The sequence below is a fragment of the Staurois parvus genome, unplaced genomic scaffold (assembly GCF_062004578.1).
Source record: "Staurois parvus isolate SC_StPar_1 unplaced genomic scaffold, SC_StPar_1.0 ptg000694l, whole genome shotgun sequence".
NCBI classification, from domain to species: domain Eukaryota; kingdom Metazoa; phylum Chordata; class Amphibia; order Anura; family Ranidae; genus Staurois; species Staurois parvus.
This window is the reverse complement of record NW_028318490.1, coordinates 3,205,116-3,222,492: the sequence shown is the minus strand read 5'-3', so window position 1 is coordinate 3,222,492 and position 17,377 is coordinate 3,205,116.

Here is a 17,377-nt window from a genome sequence, read left to right as displayed (position 1 = left end):
TTTTTTTTTCCCTAGAACAGGAAAAGAAATGAATCTGCTACAAAGCTTGTTAAAATCCTTGCAAGTTACACCTTAAAAATCTCTTCCCTGTGATACTGAAAACCTGTACTGAAAGAAGTAGTTTTTGCCATTGATGGCTTCCTTCTAAAATGTAGTTGCCAGTCTGCCATAGATTTAAAAAAAATCTTCGGCCATACGCAGTAAACTGAGCATGTGCAGGGTGACTCTTTTAGAGCTCTCTACAATCAGCAGATGGATTGGGGACAGTAGAAGGGTAGGATCAGAGAAGTCAGGATAAAACAGCCTTTTTACACAATGTGGAGGATTAACCTCTTGGGTTCCACAGTGAGTCTAACAAGCATGCTTTGCTGCATATACAGACTGGTTTTACTCTTGTGGGATTTTATTAACACTTTTTAAGAAGTAATAGCAGGGTCCCAATGCACATTACTTCAGCTCACCAGTGTGAACCCAGCCTAAATATTCAGTATGAAGGGAGAACTCTTGATCTGTAGACCAACCAATGGATAAGTAGAACAGGCAGGTAGCATTTTCCACAGATACCACCAATAACAGTCCTCATATTTTCAGTAGGGAGTTTAAATAAGAATTCCAGTCCCAAAAAGAATTTGCAAGCAGGAACTATTAAATAACCAATTAACAATTTAACCCGTTTTCTTTGCATGGGGGTTAGGAGTTGAGGTGCAGTCCATGACCTGGAGGCATATTTTTATAAAAGCAGTAAATGTGAATTTTACTAGACATTCACTGATGGTGAATCAATCCCTCATTTAAAACATATGCACTTGGTGATTCACCTACAATGAATGCCATATTCATTTATTTATAATTATGCCTTCTAGTATCCTTTAGAAAAGTTTCTATGCCGTACCCATTTGCTAAATGGCATAGACCTGAAGTAAACCTGTATAGGCTACCAGTGCAGAAGAGTAGTGTTGAATACAAAGCATCATATGGTACAATTGCATAACGTGAATTGTTACTGTCTATTCCCCAACTGCATTACTGGAGACTTTCTGGGAAAACCAAAAAAATTCCAAGTGTTGGATGGATAGGTGTGCCTCCTTCCACTGCACGCAAGACAGGACCAACCCATCTCCAGGCATGATTCCAACTTATACAATGTTTAAGTATGCAGGGTCTCCCATCTGCAAATGTCATATTCTGACATGTGAAAGAGGTGGTGTAATCTTATACTGGAGGTTAAGGCTCTAAGGTGTCCGATTATGACACAGAATAGCTGCGATTCAGAAGATCGCAGCTATTCTCTGGTCATTCACAGTATATGACACTCAGGAGATCAGCGAAGAACATGTTCAGCCCTTCACTGGAGATCTGTGTTCTCCCTCCAGATTCTCCAGCCCAGAGCTGGAGAATCGGAGGGACCACAAACTAAGCAGCGATAATTTACGTCTGCTTAGTAAACTGATCTTTTACTGTAATCTCGCAAGATTATAGTAAAATCAGCCGTTCTCCAGCGTTTCTAGACTGTTCTCCAACGTTTGGAGACTGTTCTCCCTTCGTTTGGAGAACTGCTTCATAAAAGGCATTCACAGGAGAACTGTGTTCTCCAAGAATGCCAGAGAACTGAGCAGCGATCATTTACCGCTGGTTCATAAACGGACACTTATGTACACGGGACACTTCTGAATGGTGGAAGCTGACTGCTGGAAAACATAGGTTAAAAAACGTCTGTTTATGTGCATTTTGTGTTTAGAAGTGTTTTTAAAGATAACCTCAGGAGACCTTCCAGAATGCACTGAAAAACAGTAAAAAAAATTAAAAATTTCAGACATTTTGAGAGAATTAGCGAAAGCAGAAGCAGAGAGAGCAGTATTTGTTGAGATTAGCTGTCTTTTTTTTTTTTTTTTTTTTTTTTTTTTGTGGTGTTTGGATGTGTTCCAGCTCATTTCTGTGCAGAAATTATTGCAGCAGTGTCTAACATTTTTTTTTTTTTTCGTGCAAAACCTCAAAGTATGGTTTGCTAGGTCCATTTGAGTACTGGGAAATTTCTTTGCATGAATTTTTCATGATGAAAAAAGGCTCTGGACAGCATCTGGAGATGGAAGTTAGCTACATTTACAAGCGTTTTGCGTTTGAAACGCTGATAAAATCTACTGCTGAATGCAAGTTTTCTGCGTTCATGTACACATCATTTACAGTCGGTTTTCTTTAACACATAGGAAAACATTAGGGAGAGTTCAGGGGCTGCTGAAAAAACTGCTGAACAGCTCCTAAATGTGAGTTTATTAGCTGCAGTGTACATGAGCCCTAAACTGAACATATACTGGTCATGCTTTGATCAGACCCCAGTGACCCAGATGAAATTTCCTATAGGGGTGGCTCTATCCGCACTCTCCATCTGACATACTTTGAAGGAAAAAAAAATGGAAGCCAGGCAAACATGGTTCAACAAAGTAAGGTCACAGCCAGCATCAGATGAAGAACAGGATCCACGAGAGAACAGAGCTGTAGAAAGGGCTTCCAACCACTTAATACTGCTGTAGCAAATGCGCTTTCAATAAGTGCCTTGTTAAAGGCAGGGCACTCCTGCATCAGGTGGGAAGAGATCACTTCTGCACAAAACCCTCACCAATTGGATAAAGGCTAAAAAGTGCTTAAGTGGAACAAACCGCTTATCAGGATGCTTCAAATCTTCATAGAGATGTAAATGGAAAAGCGGGTGCAAAAGGAAAGTCTTTTATGGCTTTAGTAGTTTTAAACAACCCTAGACTGGAAGAAACACCAAGTTGATCCTCCATTTTGGCTGTAATTGATGTGATGCGCTTCACTCTGAAACTAATCTCCTTTAAGCTAGGAGTAAAAGCAGTAGCCTGCAACTCCTCAAGGTGAGTTCATCAGTCAAAGATCAGAGCAACTCAAAAATCAGACGATATTTACAGTCAAGGGCTAGGAAGCCACTATAAAGTTCTAAGTTAAAGCGGAGTTCCACTCACTCTGTAAAAAATAAGTCGGCAGCAGCTACAAAAACTGTAGCTGCTGACTTAAAAAAAAAAAACAGCCACTCACCTGTCTCACAATCCCACAGTGCCCCCGCCGCAGACCCTTTCACCAGCCGTCCTGTATTCCAGGCGCTGGCATCTTCAGTGTGGGCACCCGGCTGTGACAGCTTGCGGATTCACAGCTGGGTGCCGCATGTGCGAGTAGCGCTGCCTGAATGGTTCCATCATCTTCTGGGACCTGTCACATGTCCCACAAGACTATGGGGAGGGAGGGTAGGAGGACAACTTCCTCTTCTGATTGCCTAGGCTATCGCAGTGGAAGTGGGTACCTGTCAATTTTGGGTATCCGCTCCCCACAGGTGCCAATCCTTAATGGGGAGTGGGGGACCAGTCTATAAAGCGGAGCTTACCCTTTTGGGTGGAACTCCGCTTTAGGTGGAACAAACCCGCTTATCAGGATGTTTCAAATTTTCATAGAGATGTAAATGGAAAAGCGGGTGCAAATGGAAAGTCTTTTATGGCTTTAGTAGTTTTAAACAACCCTGGACTGGAAGAAGCACCAAGTTGATCCTCCATTTTGGCTGTAATTGATGTGATGCGCACCACTCTGAAACTAATCTCCTTTAACCTAGGAATAATAGCAGTAGCCTGCAACTCCTCCAAGGTGAGTTCATCTGTCAAAGATCAGAGCAACTCAAAAATTAGCCAATATTTACTCTCAATGGCTAGGAAGCCACTATAAAGTTCTATGGTAAAGATCAGTCTGGAAAATCAGGAGATGGTGAAAACAACAGCAATTGCTTCTGAACAAACTGTTTTATGCACCATCCTGAGGAAGTGGCCAGTGTAGTGCCACAAAATGCATTGACTGTGTCTTATACTAGTCTGTGAGCAATAACTATCGAATCAATGAAGAATCCACTTCTCAGCTTCTTCACATTCGGGCACCAATTTCCCATTTTTAGTGGCTCAAAGACCTCTTACTGTGAATACACTGGAATCCTGAGACTGCAAAGTGTAGGATTATCCAGATTTCCCCACCAAGCATCAAGTGCAACATTTTTCTGGGAAAGGACTGTCATTTTCCCTGCCGGCCTTCACTCCAGGTTGTCTGATAACCCCCTTAGGGAGCTCAGCAACCTCACAGATGTGAGTACATCATTGCAGTTGACCTCTTTCTATACTTCATCTAATTATCTGCTAAACACCTTACACCAGAAGGAGCTCTCCTGTGGTCTGTCTCCTTTTTTTTTTTATTTTCCTTCATCTTTGGAGGCACCCCAGTTAAGTTAGATATAGAATGTGTTGGGAAGAGTGTGCAAGTTCGCTTGTCTCCTCTGTGATCAGAGTACGCAATTAACTGGGTGATTTAAGTATAAAGTCATACAAGACTGGTAAAATACTTAGCTGAAAGGATTGCAGACATTGGGACTGTCAGGGGGCGTGCTACAAGCAGCCTCAGAATCATTAGGAGAGTGTAGGAACTGGGGTGCAGAAAAATGGCAGCAGGTGCTCTTGACTGATGAGTCAAAATTTGAAATATTTGGCTGTAGCAGGAGGCAGTTTGTTTATTAACTGCTGGAGAGCTGTACAAAGAGTGTCTGCAGGCAACAGTAAAGCATGGTGGAGGTTCCTTGTAAGTTTGGGGCTGAATTTCTGCAAATGAAGTTGGAGATTTGGTCAATATCAATGATGTCCTCAATGCTGAGAAATACAGGCAGATATTTATCTATCATGCCATAACATCAGGGAGGTGTGCGTTTGGCCCTGTGTATTCAGCAGCAGGACAATGACCACAAGCATACAGCCAATGCCCTTAAGAACCATCTTCTGGCCAAAGTGTGTGTGTGTATACAGTTGTGTTCAAAATAATAGCAGTGTGTTGAAAAAAGTGACTAAAGCTCAAAATCCTTCTAATAGCTTTTATTTCCATACACACAAATGCATTGGGAACACTACACATTCTATTCCAAATCAAAACATGAAGAAAAATATATCAAATTTGTGTTGTTCCTCTAAAAAAAAATCAAAGAAAAGTGAATATTAGACTGTTCAAAAAAAATAGCAGTGTTTGTATTCTTCTTTACAAACTCAAACATTCACTATATAAACTGAAAAATGTGTGACGATTTTGCTTTCCTTTGAATCACTTAATGAATATTTCGTTGTATAAGCACTGTTTCTGAGAACTGCTGTACATCTGTGTTGCATGGAGTCAACCAACTTCTGGCACCTGTGAACAGGTATTCCAGCCCAGGATGATTGGACTATATTCCACAGTTCTTCTCTATTTCTTGGTATTGCCTCAGAAACTGCATTTTTGATGTCACCCCACAAGTCTTCTATTGGATTAAGATCCAGGGATTGGGCTGGCCACTCCATAACGGCAATCGGGCATTTCCTCTTCAGCATAAGGCAGCATGACCTCTTCAAGTATTCTGATGTATTCAAACTGATCCATGATCCCTGGTATGTGATAAATAGGCCCAACACCGTAGTATGAGAAACATCCCCATATCATGATGCTTGCGCAACCATGCTTCACTGTCTTCACAGTGTACTGTGGCTTGAATTCAGTTTTTGGGGGTCGTCTGACAAACTGTCTCCGGCCACTAGACCCAAAAAGAACAATCTGACTTTCATCAGTCCACAAAATGTTGCGCCATTTCTCTTTAGGCCAGTCAATGTGCTCTTTGGCAAATTGTAACCTCTTCAGTACATGTCTTTTTTTCAACAGTGGGACTTTGCGGGGGGCTTCTTGCAGATAGCTTGGCTTCACATAGTCGTCGTCTAATTGTAACAGTACTCACAGGTAACTTTACACCTTCTTTGATCTTCCTGGAGCTGATTGTTGGCTGAGTCCTTGCCATTTTGGCTATTCTTCTATCCATTCTAATGGTAGTTTTTTGCTTTCTTCCATGTCTTTCAGGTTTTGGTTGCCATTTTAAAGCATTTGTGATCATTTTAGCTGAGCAGCCTATCATTTTCTGCACTTCTTTATATGTTTTCCCCTCTCCAATCAACTTTTTAATCAAGGTACGCTGTTCTTCTGAACAATGTCTGGAACGACCCATTTTCCTCAGAATTTCAGAGAGAAATGCACTGTAGCCAGCATGTACAACATTTGCTGCCTTCCTTCCTTAAATAAGGGCAATAATTGCCACCTGTTTTTCAAAGAATGAATGACCTCACTAATAGAACTCCACACTGCTATTATTTTGAACATGCCCCTTTCAATTAGTGATTAAATTACACAGAATCAGCAGCATGCATGTCATGACTGTTGGGTCTGTTGGATTTCTATTACTCTACTACACCTGCTAGTAAATTATTTGCCATGTAGAAATATCATTTCTACCAAAAACAGTGATTGATCAGGTTAGTGATGTCTGACTGCTATTATTTTGAACACAACTGTATATATATATACACACATACATACACAGTATATATTACACACACTATATTGCCAAAAGTATTTGGGATGCTTGCCTTTACACGCACATGAACTTTAATGGAATCCCAGTCTTAGTCCGTAGAGTTCAATATTGAGTTGGCCCACCCTTTGCAGCTATAACAGCTTCAACTCTTCTGGGAAGGCTGTCCACAAGGTTTAGGAGTGTGTCTATGGGAATGTCTGACCATTCTTCCAGAAGTGCATTTATAAGGTCAGGCACTGATGTTAGACGAGAAGGCCTGGCTCACAGTGTTGCTCCAATTCATTCCAAAGGTGTTCTATTGGGTTGAGGTCAGGACTCTGCACAGGCAAGTCAAGTTCCTCCACCCCAAACTAGCTCATCCATGTCTTTATGGATCTTGCTTTGAGCGCTGGTGCACAGTCATGTTGGAACAGGAAGGGGCCATCCCCAAACTGTTCCCACAAAGTTGGTAGCATGAAATTGAAACTAAGGGGCCAAGCCCAGCCCCTTAAAACAACCCCACACCATAATCCCCCCTCCACCAAACTTTACACTTCACACAATGCAGTTAGGCAAGTACCGTTCTCCTGGCAACCGCCAAACCCAGACACATCCATTGGATTACCAGAGAAGCGTGATTTGTCACTCCAGCAAACATGTCTCCACTGCTCTAGAGTCCAGTGGTGGCATGCTTTACACCACTGAATCCGATGCTTTGCTTTGCATTGCAGTTGCTAATGTAAGGCTTAGATGCAGCTGCTCGGCCATGGAAACCCATTACATGAAGCTCTCTGCGCACTGTTGTTGTGCTAATCTGAAGGCCACACGCAGTTTGGAGGTCTTTAGCTATTGACTCTGCAGACAGTTGGAGACTTCTGCACACTGGGTGCTTCAGGATGCGCCGACCCCTGCTCTGTCATTTTTCGTGGCTGAGTTTCTGTTGTTCCCAGTTGGGTTCCACTTTGTTATAATACCACTAACAGTTGACCGTGGAATATTTAGTAGGAAGGAAATTTCACGGAAGGACTTGCACAGGTGACAACCTATCACGGTACTATGCGTGATTTCAATGAGCTCCTGAGAGCGACTGATTCTTTCACAAATGTTTGTAGAAGCAGTCTGCATGCCTAGGTGCTTGATTTTATATACCTGTGGCCAGGGAGGTGATTGGAACACCTGAATCCAATGATTTGGAGGGGTGTCCCAATACTTTTGGCAATATAGTATGTGTGTATATATATATATATACACACACATATATATTTATTTTTCATTTTCTCTCTTTTACACCTTAGGTTGCACTGCCCTCTACTAACCTTTAGGAGGTGCCACATGTTCTGCCATTTGTCAAATACAATTAACTAATTTCGTAGCAATTACAGCACTGGTCTTACCTAACTGATATACAAAAAATAGCTAGAAAAACACGACACAAAAATAGTGTTTGGGATGATGAAACTGTTCTGAAATAAACAAATTCAGTTGAATTTGCCTATTAAGTATTAACTTTGGCATTTTATAGAAATAGTCTCTATGTTGGATGATTGAGCTGACAGAGAGCAATATGAATTCAGCTATGATGGAAATGCACCAATACAGGAATGCATGTATTATGAAGGTAATGCTCTGCATCCACTATGGTTATTATGGCTTGTTTATCGTTCCAAGTGTGTGATTTCATACAATTATGATGCCATTCAGCAAGCATCCTCTGAATGAGCTAGTGAATAAACACAGCTGTCCTAACATTCAGCAAAACTAAAGTTGGCCACACACCAGCAGATCCAGCTGTCAGAGTGGACCATGAAACGATGGAACGGTCAGGTCAAGGGTAGGTTAATCCTCAGGAAATGGTATTGTGGGTCACATTAGTTGCAGGCATGCAAAATTCACATACATATTCAGCTGCACCAACTATAGACGATCAAAATCTAGGTATTAATGTTGAGGTACACTTCCACAGACTTCTCAATTTGAAGGAGTACATACTTGGTACGTTTTTATTGCGGTGCTTCACCCTATTGTGAAGATTTATATTAAAGTGGTTGTAAACCCTTATACTGTACATGCCCAGTGAAGCATCAAGTCTCAGATGATAAACAGGTACAACGTATGTAGGTACATTTGTTTAATATTTGTATCTGCCGCCATCTCTCTTCTACATAAGTTCAAAGTCCAGAGTTTATACAGCTTGTCTGAGCTTTCAGAAAGTAGGAGGCAGGATGCTGAATTTACACACAGCAGAGCTCAGTGAGGAGAGCTAAGAGTTAATTGGAGGGAAGAGACACCCCCTCCCCCTTCCCATAGGAACAGATCTGAGGCTGTCAATCACTTGCTGTGTGTAGGAGCTCCCTCCCCTGTCACTTTTTCATCTTGGTGTCAGGAAGGCATGTCAGAAGTGATTCATGCAGATAGAGCAGCCTTTCTCAACCAGGGTGCCTTGAGGTTTCTTCAGGGGTGCCTTGGCAAAATGTCTACAAATTACCCAAAACTTGTCTACAAGCCCGTGGGTGGAACAAGCCTGCATTTTAGTTACACAAAGCCACAGATATTCATTGTGCACCATTATGACCTTCTAGCCACTGGCAACTTGACAAACAATGACATCAGCAGTTGATAAGGAGGATGTCGGTCACCTGCACAGCATCCTAGTTTACCCTCCCCTGCCCCTCTCCATCAGTGTTGGGGTTACATTAGCTCAATGATGGAGAAAAATTGAGGGAGAAGAGAAACACTGGAATACTAGTCAGTACCAGCGTGCAAAGGTCTATTTGCTTTGTAATAAATCACCTCTAATGTTGGGTGTCCTACATGTGTGGCTGTTGCTGCGTTATATAAAACTATTAGAATAGGTTTTCACATGTTAGAATGGGGTGCCCTTTTAAAATTATGGATAGTCTCAAGGTACACCATTTTAGAATGAGGTACCTCAAGCCTGTCCATAAATTTAAAGGGTGCCTTGGGACTGTCCCTAATTTTAAAGGGTGCCTCGGGACTGTCCCTAATTTAAGGGTGCCTCAGGACTGTCCATAATTTAACCATTAGCCGCCCGGCCAATGGCCGTTTGGCGGCTTCAGATGTGTATCTGCATTCCGGGTGCACGCCATTTGGCGTGCTCCCGCACATGCGCCGTTTGCGCTAGTGCAGAGCGGCGCAGCAGTGCGATCTGTCATCGGCCGTGCACCTCGGACACGGCCGATGACAGATCTGAGTACCGGCTCCCGTTGCTGGTACCATGTGACCTGCTGTGACCAATCACAGCAGGTCACATGACAGTTGTATACAATGGATGGCTTCATTCATGATGCCATCCATTGTATACTAGTGCCTAGCTGTGAATGGTCACAGCTAATCACATGCACATGTCATGTGATTAGCTGTGACCAAATCACAGCTAAGCACACAAAAAAAAAAAAAAAAAACTGAATGAATCGATTTCATTCAGGTAAATGCTTGCTTATAGCAAAGTAATTCTTTACTATAAGCAAATTGTGTAAAAAAAAAAAAAAAAAAAAATACTGATCACTTCCCCAAAGTAGTACAATGTTACTATGGTAACATTGTACTATTTTGGTCATAGTAAAATATGAAAAAAAATCTTAAAAAAATAAAAAAAAAATGTAATAAAAAATTAAATATAATAAAAAAATATATATATATTTTTTTCATACTGACAACAGTCAGTGTCCCTGTTCACCACCATGCCAGTTATATGATGACGCTGTACTGCACTGGTGACAGTATGTAAAAAAAAAAAAATAGTGAAAATAATTTTTTTCATTTTTTCATTTTCTGAAAAATTATGACAAAAATACAACTTCAAAAAACTCGCCATGCCTCTTATAAAGTACGTCGGACTGTCTACTCTGCAAAAAGGGGTCATTTGGGGATATCTGTACTGTTCTGACATTCTTGGACCTCAAGAAATTAGATTGGCCGTCAGTATTTCAGGATTGATCAATATTCAGATCTATACCATAGTTTGTGAACTCTATAACTTTCCTAAAAACTAAATAATACATCCTAATTTGGGTTATTTTCACCAAAGACATGTAGCAGAATACATCTCGGCCTAAATTTATGAAGAACAATTATTTATTTGTAAACTTTTATAACAGAAACAAAGAAAAATGTGTTTTTTTTTCAAAATTTTTGGTCTTTTTTTGTTAATTTAGCAAAAAATAAAAACCCCAGTGGTGATTAAATACCACCAAAAGAAAGCTCTAGTTGTGTGAAGAAAATGATAAAATTTTAGTTTAGGTACAGTGTTGTATGACCGCGCAATTGTCATTCAAAGTGTGAGAGCGCTGAAACCTGAAAAATGGCCTGGGCAGGAAGGTGTAAAATTGCACGGTATTGAAACGGTTAAGGGTGCCTCAGGACTGTCCATAATTTTAAAGGGTGCCTTGACTGAAAAAAGGTTGAGAAACACTGAGATAGAGGAACAAGCCAGCAGACAGAAAAGACAGTGCTCTGGACTGAAACAAGTACACACTATAGTGGGGTTTGCTTTGCTCCTATGTCATGTTTGAGGTTTATAACTGCTTTAAAATTCCCAACCCTACGACAGCAGGCACTAAACACCTCATACCCAGGGAGAAAATGGCAAAGTGTGTGCACGCGCACCCCCCCCCCCCTCATTTATTATGGAAGAGACTGTGTCTTTTGAAAACCAGTTTCTTCAAAAAAAAAAAAAACAGCATTGGTGCCAATTTCTGCAATATTGCATTAGTGACCCGTAGCAGTCTTAATGAACCTTTTCGTGCTGTATTAGTGGACAGTGGCAGTGTTTATTAATCCATTGATGCTGCGGGATGAAGGGGGTTAATACTAACACTGTCCACTAATGCAGCACAAAGGGGTTGACTAACTGTCACTAATCACTACTGCATCAGGGACCATAGGCAGTTCATTAACCCAATCATGCTTCATATTACTGCCCCCCACCCTGGCCAAGCAGTTAACCAGCCCAGTTCACAGCTCCTCCTTAAAGCCTTATGACTTAATAAAAATAAAATAATCAAACTGTACATTAACCCAACATACAGTACGTGTTTATTCTCCGCTGAGTGAGCAACTGAACAATACCTAACCAAAGCAGCAGGCACTGTTCTAATCCAACCAACATTCATGCTCCCTCCTGGTGGCGCTCTCTCTGCTTGATGAATAACATCAAGTCAGAGGCTGGAACTAGAAATAATCTGTCAGGCAGATCACTCCGTATGACACAAAGAAATGTGTTTTCTAAAGCAGCCTTTCTCAACCAGGGTGCCCAGGCACCTTGGGTTGCCTTGATGTTTCTTCAGGGGTGCCTCAGCAAACTGCCTAAACATTGTCCAAAAACTGTATGCAAGACAGCGGATGGATCAAGCCTGCCTTTCAGTTACACAAAGCCACGGGTTTTCATTGTGCACCATTACAACCTTCTAGCCGCCAGCATCCTAACAACCAATGATGCCATCAGCTGATATGGAGGATGTCTTTCGCCTGCACAGCACCCTTGTTTGACCCTCCCCTACCCCTTTCTGTCAGTAAGAGGGGCAAATTAGCTCAGTGATAGAGAGAAATGGAGGTAGAAGAGAAACATTGGAATACTATTCAGTACCAGTGTGCAAAAATGTATTTGCAGTGGAAGAATAAATCCCCCTAACATTGGGTGTCCTACATGTGTGGGTGTTGCTATCAGAATAGTTTTTTTACATTTTAGAATGGGGTGCCTTGAGACGGTCCATAATTTTAAAGGGTGCTTTGACTGAAAAAAGGTTGAAAAACACTGTTCTAAAGTAGCAGCAGCCAGGTGCAAGAGGAGCGCACAGACTGCTGTAGCACTCAGCCTCCCTATCACTCAGTAAGAGCACTGTCTGTGTATGGTCCCTTCTGGGCAGCAGCAGTGATCTGGGCACTACTGTGCATCTTCACCCAACAGTCACCCTTCCAGAGGCTGACTTTATTCTGCACTCCACTCTGTCTTCACTGTATTCTACCTGCGACCCCCCCCCCTCCTCCTTGTGCCCGGGGCTCCTGCCCCTTCCGCCCCCCTTATCCCAGCCCTTACAGCAGGATACAAGTTGTAGAGAGTAATCAACATGAGATCAGGCAAGCTCAAAAAGGTCAATCTGACAGGAGTACTATCCCTCCCCATTTAACCAAAAAAAAAAAAAAAAAAAAAAAAAGGGTCTTGTTGCAGCCTGTACCTCCCGCCTGGCGAGAAGGAAAATTCCACCCCAGTGGGGTCATTTCCCCCCCCTGTGGGGTCAAGGAATGCAGTAAGAACACAACAGGGGAATCTCTCCCTTTCCTACTCCATCAGACACTTAAAAGAAGTATAAAGTTGGGGAAAATCCCACCCCGCCAAAAAAATAAATACATTTATACTCACCTAGGTGGACGCAGTAACATCGGTCCAATGCTGTATCTGTTACCTGCCACCTCTGCATTGAGAGCTGAGCAATCAAACACTGCTGATCACTCAGCTATCCCCTCTGCTCTGAGCAGTCATGAATGTCAGTCACTGGCCATCTTCTCTGCCCATCCAGCGCTCACTGGAGTTCTGGGCTGTGGAGGAGGAGGCAGTAGTTGGCTCAGGCTATGAGCAGCTCCACTTTAACAGGATCTTTCTAGAGCCTGGACCGAATGATTGACAGGAGCCGGCGTCATTCTTCAGCATGCAGTAGACTGAATCTGGGGAGCGCGGGATGAACTAAACTCTGTAGAATAAGGAGATCCAACATAGCAATGACCATACTTCTCCTTTAAAAAAAACTTTGGTTGTAGGGCTTGAAGGGTCATTCACACATCTGGAAAAACATTCTAAATGCAGATTGTAGATGGTGTGTTTTAAAAGGACTGAGCCCATTACAGTCTAGCCCTCGCAGGAATTAATATAGGGTATGAGCGAAATTTCATGAAGCATGAGTTAGACTGGCTGCTTCCATCAGTGTCTTATTTCCCAGGTGTTTTGTTTGCTATAGAATCCCTTTGGGGCCATTCAACACATTTTTGCACTTTTAAAAGTGAGAGAATTGTGCTGTCAGCTTCAACATGATCCATTATCAAATCAAAGCAGGCATTTTGTATTTTTTTCTTTAACTACTTGTCTACGAGGCACTTTTACCCCCTTCCTGCCCAGGCCAATTTCAGCTTTCAGTGCTGTCGCACTTTGAATGACAATTGCACGGTCATGCAACGCTGCACCCAAATAAAATTTGTATCTTTTTTTTAAACATTTATAGCTTTCGTTTGGTGGTATTTCATCACAACTTTTTTTTTCATTTTTTGCTAAACAAACTAAAAAAGACTGAATTTTGGAAAAAAAAGTCTACGTTACCGTTATAAAATTTTGTAAACAATTTTTCTCCTTCACCGGTGTGCGTCAATAAGGCTGCAGTGATGGCCACTGATAGATGGCACTGAGGGGCATTGACAGGCATCACTGATGGGCACTGAAAGGCAGAACTCATATAATGGCACTGAACGGTTAGGCAGCACTCATAGGCATCACTGACTGGCACTATTTGGCACTGAAAGGCAGCTCTGATGGGCACTGATATGTAGCATTGATGGGCACTGATGATCAGTGTAAATGTCCCCTCTGAGGAACGCGGCTTACCGACTCTCCTCTCACGCGGTCAGCACGAGGAAAGGACTGCTGATAACCGACATTTCATGTTTACATGTGATCAGCTGTGATTGAACACAGCTGATGACATGATAGAGCTTGTGTCATGGGCTCTTTACAGTGATCCACTGTGTCCCAATCGCAGGGGACATGCATGTGCAGCTAGAGTGGGAGGACGTCATACAACGTCCTCCCAGAACATGAGAGCTGCCGCCCATCAATTTCTTATAAGGTAGGCGGGAGGCGGTCAATGTTGAGAAGGATAGTGTACATATCCCCATGCATGTGAACAGTTCCAATCTTATTGAAATCATTTTAAAGGCAATTTTCATGTGTTCAATAATAGAAATCCAAAAATATACATTTAAAATAGAACCATAAGACTGAACTGCAGGCAGACACTTGGAATAAATACCTAAATTTTGCTTTATTAGCTTCCTACAGTCCTTGTTAGACAGACTGACAATATTGTGGCATATTTACCAGGTCCTATCTATTCTAACATTGAAAACATGCCTACAGGAGGAGAGAGCACAGATGACCTTAACAGTGTGGTACTGATCATTTATTGTACACGTGAAGTAAAGCAGAGTTAACACCAACTTACTCAACTACAGCAAGAATATGGTGCAACTCTCCTGTATATGTAGTCACTCTGTCCTATCTCCACACAGGATCCCTGGAGCTCAGTCAGAATGACCATCGGTTTCTTGGTCACCTCTCTTACTGAGGCCCTTATCCCCCGATTGCTCAGTTTTGTTGGGCGAACAGCTCTTGGAAGAGTCCTGGTTGTGCCAAACATCTTCTGTTTGAGAATTATAGAGGCCACTGTGCTCTTGAGAACTGTCAGTGTAGTATTATTATTATTATTTTTTTTTAATTGTAGCCTTCCCCAGATCTGTGCTTTGCAATAATCCTGTCTCTGAGCTCTGCAGGCAGTTCCTTTGTCCTCATGGCTTTTGCTCTGATACAGTATGCATTGTCAGCTGTGAGACCTTTTATAGAGAGGCGTGTGCCTTTCCAAATCATGCCCAATCAATTTAATTTACCACAGGAGGACTCCAATCAAGGTGTGGAAACATCTCAGTTAGGCTGACCATACATTATACAATACTCTTGAGATTTTTGCTTTAGATTTACCAAAAACCATATAATATGAGGTCAAACCCAAACAACACTTTCAATTGTATCCAATCAGGCAGGCCCTTGCACTACACAGTTGAAGGTAAATCTAAAGGAAATTGGACAGAAAATTGTATAGTGTATGGCCAGCCTAAGAGAACTGGGAGACACCTGAGCTAAAATTTCAAGTGTTGTTGCAAAGGGTCTGAATGCTTATGTGATATTGCAGGGTTTTTTTTTTTTGTTTTTTGTTAAATAAATTCACAAATATTTCTGAATGTCTGTTTTCACTTTGTCATTATGAGGTACTGAGTGTAAATTAATGAGAGAATAAAATGAAAACAACTGTAGTATCAGGCTGCAACATAACATTGAAAAAAGTGAAGTGTCTGAATACACTATGTGCATTTCAAATCCATATTTATCCGATTTAGTGGTATGGCAGGATTTTAGCATTAACCAAGGATGGTGGTATGTTTCTATGTGCCAGAGAAAAAAAACACAAAATGTTTATAGGAATTACTTGGCCTCGCTTACACTCTCCATTCTCCTCTAGGAAACAATACATGTAATATTTTAGGGGCTGCATCACTCAACACAACCTGTGAAGAGTACTCCAATCTCTATCTTACATAGAACTGATGATCTATCCTGCAGCTGAGAGGGGGTGAGAAAGAAAAAAAAAAAAAAAAAAAAAAAAAGGGGAACACACATCATGCTTTTACAATTTCTTTCGTGAAAAGCTCCAATGACTAAAGCCTAGACAGTGATACTTCCCTTTCCTGATATCAAAAAGGAGGAAAAAAAAAAAAAAGTTACCCCTATAGCTTACCATTTGGCTCCAGATTCAGGCACACAAAACTACAATTCCTCTTTATGTTTAACATAAGGATCCACATTAGCCTTATCGCTACATGAAGCCCTTGGGCTTCTACCACTGCTTGACAGGTGATTACACATATGTGACGCGGTACATCGCATGTAATTCGCACAGGAACAGCCCCACATTCCTATACAAATCACATGCGATTTGTGTGCAGTGCGATTGAAGCCATACATTTTGTATGGCTCAAATCGCACTGCACCACAAAAAGGTGCAGGACCCTTTTTTGGGTCCGCACTAGAATCAGATCGCACGGGTATTCACACCTATGCGATCCGATTCTGCACATCACGTTTTGCGGACCGATTTCGGGGTGTTAACATACACACCTGCATCAGTTCGCATGAACGGGGTGCGATTCTGATGCGGTGCAGAATTCACACAGAAAACACTGCAAATTCTGCACCGCATCAGTGTGAACCCAGCCTTATGCGGGCCATAAATGGGATGAAAAACGGCCGGGAAAAAAAAAAGAAGGAGGCCGATTTTCAGATCGTTAGTGCGGTAATTGGTCGGCCGTTTTTTGTGATTTTTGACCTTTTGGATTACCGGCCCTGCTGGAAAATAATTGGCCAAATTTGTCGTTCTGCCTATTTTCGCGGCAATGATGGACAAATCTGCCGATCTTTTTCCGATTTTAAAAAATGCGCATGAGCAGTGACATGAAAGAAGGAAAAGAAGAAAAGGAAAAAAAAGAGAATATGAATGAGAGGAAGAAATAGAATATGAATAAAAAGAATAGAATATAAAGAAGAAATAGAATATGAATAAGAAAAAGAAGAAATAGAATATGAAAAAAAAAAAAAAAAAAAAAAAAAAGGAATTTCAGTCCGATATTATATTTGACATTTAAAAGTATAGCAACATTGTATCTATTTGTATCCAAATAGAAACATCTGTATCCAAAATGGATACAAATAGATACAATGTTGCAACTTTTTCTTCTTATTATTCATATTCTATTTCTTCTTCTTCTGCATATTCTAATTCTACTCCTTCTTCTGCATATTCTATATAATTGCCGGCAGTAGACGGGACGAAAATCAGCTGACTTTTTTTTACCAATGGTGGTAACGTCGGCTGATTGAACGACAAATTTTTCGTTTTTCTAAAAAAAACGGACGGTTTTCTCCCCGTCTATGGCCTGCATTACTCTTCATTTCTCAAACCTGTGGTAATCTTGCCATGTGGTCATTTCTAACCTGAGAAAATGACATACTATTACTTCCGTTCACATTAAATTGTGCCTTATATTGTTTAATGTTTTCCTTCCAGTTCTGGAAAAAGGTTGAAAACTATAAAAAAATAAAAATAAAAAAATGCATGCGTTAAAAAAAAAAAAAAAAAATTA